The following is a 6727-nucleotide window of genomic DNA, read 5'->3' as shown; positions in this document are numbered from 1 at the left end:
TTTTTTTCTGTTGTAATGTCATTAACATGCACAAGAAAATTTTTGAAAAAGTATTAAATGAATTTCCAGTAAAGACTAAACCTAATATATTATTTAAAAAATTCAATTAGCACATAATTTCAATTCTATATCATTACTAATTAAATCCAGAAATGAAAGTAAACTTTTAATTTACTTTGTAATGCAGCTTTTATTCTTATTGCAAAACACCAGAAATAATGCAATGTATAAATATAGAGTTAAAAATGCTAAATAAAATGCTGGCAAACCTAATTCAGCAATGCATTAATTTCTTAATATTACCATATGTAAGCAGTAAATTTGCAGCATAATCTATTGAAGCATGATTTTAGTGTAAATTTAAGAACATAAAAACTACTCAACATAATGTTTTCTCACATATAAATTAACCTGCAATATCAATCCTTCTTTTCTCATTCCCAAATTGAAAATAAAACTAACTTTAAGGGGGAAAATCCAAACACTTGTCAATCTGTGAGAGATGGATTAATAAAGCAACAAGAATTATCTGGCTGCCCCTTACTAGTTATTATCAAGTGGTCAAAGAGGACAGAAAGCACAAATGTGTCATATGATTTTCATCATTTTATCAGCAATGGAATCCAAAGATGGATTCTACCATTAGGTTCCAGAATAAATGACCTTTAGAATGTCTTCAGACACTTGGCAACCTATGTATACTTGACCCGTAGAAGGTAATTTTTAGTTTTCAAAGTACATGATCAGTCTCATCAAAATTTCAGTAAGAAGAAATATTTGCTAACAGTCTCTATAGACAGTCTCTGTCCAGGCCAAAAAAACTGTTTTTTATATATATATATACACACACACACATATATATATCAGACACACATATATATATGTGTGTGTATCTGATATATATATAACATATATGTGCATATATATATGTTTTATACATATATATACACATATGTGTGTGGTGTGTATGTGCATATATATGTTTTACACATATATATAGAAAGAGAGAGAGAGACAGACAGACAGACGAAATTTAAACAAAGTTTAAAACATGAGTCAATGCTGTATTTTGGGGACATCTAGTATATTTTTAAAACTAAGATCTGTGTCTTTTAGAAAGATAGCTTTAAAGACTTTCATCATATAATTAATGAGTCACCAAGAAATACAGGTCCTCATTTCACTGCATTAGAAAGCAAATTTCTTCTTGCTATTCAAAACACATGAAGTGTGTTTAGCCTATGTTTTTCTTTGGAAAATCAAACATACTTAAATAAGTAATACTGAGTTGCTTTCTCATTGCCACAGCAATGAGTCACAAGTTCTGGATACCCAGTGTGGCTATACTTGGATTTTTGACATATATCTAAAGATGTCCTGGACACACATTCCTTCCAACCACAAACCAAATGAGGGTGACCAAGTTCTCCCTATGATTGAAAACACATACAAACCATAAGGAAGGCATGTCAGAATAAGAATATGTTTGTAAGTGATGTAAAAAATGAGAGAGACTATGGGAAGAAGCCAGTCTTAGTTTTCCCTTACTTTTTCTTGGCTTCTACCTGCTTTAGAGTTTGTTTTATTTCCCTAGTATGAGTGGACAGAGGCTTTGTTTCTTTCCTCTGCTGTTATGACAGTCTCTGTCCTGTCATTCTTTTCTTCACTCACTCAAATAATCATGATAGTGAAATACATGCTTGACTTTCAAGCCAAACAGACAGGCTTCAGGTCCCGCTATTAACACTTACCAGTGGTTTGACCTCAAGCCAGTTATTTTACGTTATTTCCCTGGGACTTTCTGAGCCTCAGTTTTCTCATATATTAAGAAAAGCTACCAATATATTCCTCTCAAGACTGTCATGAAAATTAAATAATGAGTAAGAAAGGGCTCTAATTTGTTTCATTATTCACTCTATACTTGCAATGAATAAAATTCACTTTTCTAGGTCTCTGAGGGCATAATGTGAAATAAGACAATCTCCACCTTTGAAGCAATTCATTAAGATCTATATATTTTCTATCCTACATTCTACCCTATATATGTGCTTATCAAAACTTAACCAGTTTATGCCTCATTCCATCAGGGTTTGGATCCAAGCTCTTCAATATAATAAAATGATTTTTATTAATGTGTTCATGCCTCCTGAGGGCATCACGGATTACTCTTCAGGATATGTATACATTTAAAATAGAGTTTTTGGAGACTATGTGACAAAGGAATGACTAGCAGTGGGAATTCTGAATGTCCCACCTTCCCAAAGTTCAGCCTTCTGTGAATAATATGTAGAAGTGGTTTTGTGTGCTGACGATGCTTGAAGACTAGTATTATTAATAGGTTAATGCAAGGAGAAAAGATAACTCCTTTTCAGGAAAGCAATTTAGAAAATATATCAAGAACTTTAAAGATGTTCACTCACATTAACTTAGTAATTGCACCTTGAGGAATACGTTAGTAAGTTACATTTGAAAAAACTGACTTCCAAATAAAGGTTTATTTTAGTGCAAACAATTGTAAGCAGTGTAAATGACAAATATCAAAAGAATTAATACATAAAATATATCATATCTATCTGATATAATGTTGTAGAGCCATTAAAATTACTTTACAAATACAATAAATTCACAATATAAAATATATATTTTTTAAAAGTTAAATATTTACTTATTAATTAAATGGATCTCTATTGAACACTTACTATTACTAGGTGCTTTCCTTACACTGGGTATATAGAGGTGATGAAGACAAAACAGTTTCTCCCCTCATAAAATAAAAACAGGAGAGAAAAAGCTAGTTATTAATTATATAGAGTGTGATAAAGGAAATAAATGGAGCTATGCAAAATAAAATATTTACAGGCAACTAACTTAAGAGTAGGTGGTAAATGAGAGATTTGTTGAAGTGACATTTATGTTGAGTGCTGAATAATGTGATGATGCCAGTCAGCAAAGACTTGGCAAAAGCTGTTTGGCAGAAGAGACAGCATGTACAAAGACTCTGAGGAGATAATTGAGCTGACATGTCCATGTAACATGAAAAGAACATGATCACCGATAATAGTGAGGTATAGAAAAGTGGTGTACCATAAATTTGGAGAGGTAAGTATGAGCTAGATTATGGATTTTCTTGCAGCTATGATTAAAAAGCTTCAGTTTTATTTTAAGAGGAATAGTAAGCCATTGAATGGCTAAAATTTTGATTAAACATATGGAACCAAAGAAAGCCCACATAGCCAAGACATTCCTAAGCAAAACGAGCAAAGCTGGAGGATCATGCTACCTGACTTCAAACTATACCACATGGCACAGTAATCAAAACAGCACGGTACTTGTATCAAAACAGAGATATTGATGAATGGAACAGAACAGAGGCCTCAGAGGCAACACCAAACATCTACAACCACTGGATCTTTGACAAACCTGACAAAAACAAGCAATAGGGAAAGAATTCCCTGTTTAATAAATGGTGTTGGGAAAACTGGCTAGCCATGTGCAGAAAGCAGAAACTGGACCCCTTCCTGACACCTTACACTAAAATTAACTCCAGATGGATTAAAGCCTTAAATATAAGACCTAACACGATAGAAATCCTAGACAAAAACCTAGGCAAAACCATTCAGGACATAGGCATAGGCAAGGACTTCATGACTAAAACACCAAAAGCCTTGGCAACAAAAGCAAAAATAGACAAATGGGACCTAATTAAACTCCAGAGCTTCTGTACAGCAAAAGAAACAGTCATTAGAGTGATCTGGCAACCAAAAGAATGGGAAAAAATTTTTGCAATCAATCCATCTGACAAAGGGCTAATATCCAGAATCTACAGATTTACAAGAAGAGAAGAAACAAACCCTTTGAAAAGTGGGCAAAGGATATGAACAGACACTTTTCAAAAGAAGACACATATGAGGCCAACAAACACATGAAAAAATGCTCATCATCTCTGGTCATTAGAGAAATGCAAATCAAAACCACATTGAGATATCGCCTCATGCCCGTTAGAATGGCAATCATTAAAAAATCTGGAGTCAACAGATGCTGGAGAGGATGTGGAGAAATAGGAACACTTTTCCACTGTTGATGGGAGTGTAAATTAGTTCAACCATTGTGGAAGACAGTGTGGCAATTCCTCAACGACCTAGAAACAGAAATTCCATTTGACCCAGCAATCCCATTACTGGGTATAAACCCAAAGGAATATAAATTGTTCTATTCTAAAGACGCATGCACATGTATGTTCATTGTGGCACTGTTTACAATATCAAAGACCTGGAACCAACCCAAATGCCCATCATTGATAGACTTGACAAGGAAAATGTGGCACATATACACTATGGAATACTATGCAGCCATTAAAAAATGATGAGTTTGAGTCCTTTGTAGGGACATGGATGAATCTGGAAACCATAATTCTCAGCAAACTGACACAAGAACAGAAAATCAAACACCACATGTTCTCACTTATAGGCATGTATTGAACAATGAGAACACATGGACACAGGGAGGGGAGCATCACACACTGGGGACTGTTGTGGGGCTAGGGTAGGGACAGCAAGGGGTGGGGAGGTTGGGGAGGGATAACATAGGGAGAAATGCCAGATATAGGTGACGGGGTGATGGAGGCAGCAAATAGCCTTGCCATGTATGTACCTTTGCAACAGTCCTGCATGATCTGCACATGTATCTCAGAACCTAAAGTACAATAAAAAAAAAGTGAATGGTAGCTGGTTATTTTGCAGACTTCTTTATGTAGTTGCTTCATAGTGTCCCAGTCTGTGTTCTTCACTGTGTTTTTGTAGTAGCTGGTAATTATTGTTCCTTTTCATAGTTCATGCTTCCCTCAGAAGGTCTTGCAAGGCAGACCTGGTGGTGACAAATTCCTTCAGCATTTGGTTGTCTGAAAAGGATCTTATTTCTCCTTTGCTTATAAATCTTAGTTTGGTCAGATATAAAATTCTGGATTGGAAGTTATTTTCTTTAAGAATGTTAAATATCGACCCCCAATCTCTTCTGGCTTGTGTGGTTTCCACTGAGAGATCCACCATCAGTCTGATGGGTTTCTCTTTGTAGTTGATCTGGCGTTTCTCTCTGGTTTCCTTTAACTAATTTTTTTTTTTCATTTTGACCTTGGAGGATCTGATGATTTTGTGTCTTGGGGTTGTTCTTCTCAAGGAGTATCTTACTGAAGTCTCTGGATTTCCTGAATTTGAATGTTTAATTGTCTTGCTAGGTGGGGGAAGTTCTGGATGATATCCGGAAGTATGTTTTCTAACTTGGTGTCATTCTCCTGTCTCTTTCAGGTACCCCAATCAGTCATAGGTTCTGTCTCTTTACATAATACCATATTTCTTGGAGGTTTTGTTCATTACTTTTTTTTCCTCTACACTTGTCTGTCTTATTTTAGAAAGATAATCTTCAAGCTCTGATATTCTTTCCTTCACTTGGTCTATTCTACTATTAATGCTTGTGTTTGCACTATAAAGTTCTTGTGTCATGTTTTCTAGCTCCATCTTGTTAGTTATATTCCTCTCTAAACTGTCTATTCTAGCTATCAACTCCAGTCTTATTTTATTATAATTTTAACTTCTTTGCATTGGGTTACAACATGCTTTAGTTCAGCAAAGTTTGCTATTACCCAACTTTTGAAGCCTAATTCTGTCAATTCAGCCATCTCAGCATCAGCCTAGTTCTGAGGCCTTACTTGGAGAGGTGCTGTAGTTACCTGTAAGAGAAGAGGCACTCTGGCTTTTTAAGTTTTCAGCATTTTTGCATTGATTCCTGTCATGTTTGTGGGCTTATCTACCTTTGATTTGGGGGTTTGCTGAATGAAGACTTTTAAATGGAGGTTTTTGTGGGGTCTTGTTTTTGTTTTTGCTATTGTTTTTATTGTTTTCTGTTTTCCTTTTTAAGTCAGGTCACTGTACCATAGGACTGCTGTGGTTTGTTAGGGGTCCACTCTAAAACCCAGTTGCCTCTGCTTCTCCCATACTTGGAGGTATCACCAGAAAGCTGCTTCTCCCATACTTGGAGGTATCACCAGAAAGCTGCAAAATAGCAAAGATGGCAGCCAGCTTTTTGCTTTGAAAGCTTTATCCCAGGGGGGTGCTGACCTGTTGCTGACCTGCACACTCACCTGTAGGAGGTGGCTGAACACCCCCATTGAGAGATCTCACACAGTCAGGAGGAATGGGATCAGACACCCACCAAAAGAAGCAGTCTGACTGCTCTTTGGTAGAACAGGTGTGCTGTATTGAAAGATGCTACCTCATCCGAACTGCCTGTATTCTCTAAAGCTGGCAGGCTGAAGCAGCTGAGTAAATTGAACTGCAGAGGTGGTGGCCACCCCTCTTCTGAAAAGTTTTATCCTAGGGATAGATCAGAGCTCTCTCTGCAGCTTTTTGGCTGGAGCAGCTGAAGCCCTTGCAGGAATGTCTTGCCCAGTAAGGAGGAATGAATTGGGGTCTCACTTAAATAAGCAGTCTGACCACAACTCCACAACCTGGCAAGGCAGCTGTGCTGCATTGTGGGGGACCCTTCCTCATCCAGACTATCTGTGTTTTCCACAACTGGAAGGCTGGAATGGCTGAGTCTATCAAACTGCATAGATGGTGGCCACCCCTGCCCCTCTACCCCCGGGAGCTCTGTCTTAGGGAGTGATTGGAGTTCTGTCTGTAAAGCCCTTGCTGGAGTGGCTGGACCCCCTACAGGGAGGTCCCACTTAAAGAAG

The sequence above is a fragment of the Aotus nancymaae genome, unplaced genomic scaffold (genome assembly GCF_030222135.1).
Source record: "Aotus nancymaae isolate 86718 unplaced genomic scaffold, 86718_ANA_hifiasm-v0.15.2.pri h1tg000004l, whole genome shotgun sequence".
NCBI classification, from domain to species: domain Eukaryota; kingdom Metazoa; phylum Chordata; class Mammalia; order Primates; family Aotidae; genus Aotus; species Aotus nancymaae.
Note: the sequence above shows the minus strand (reverse complement) of the source record.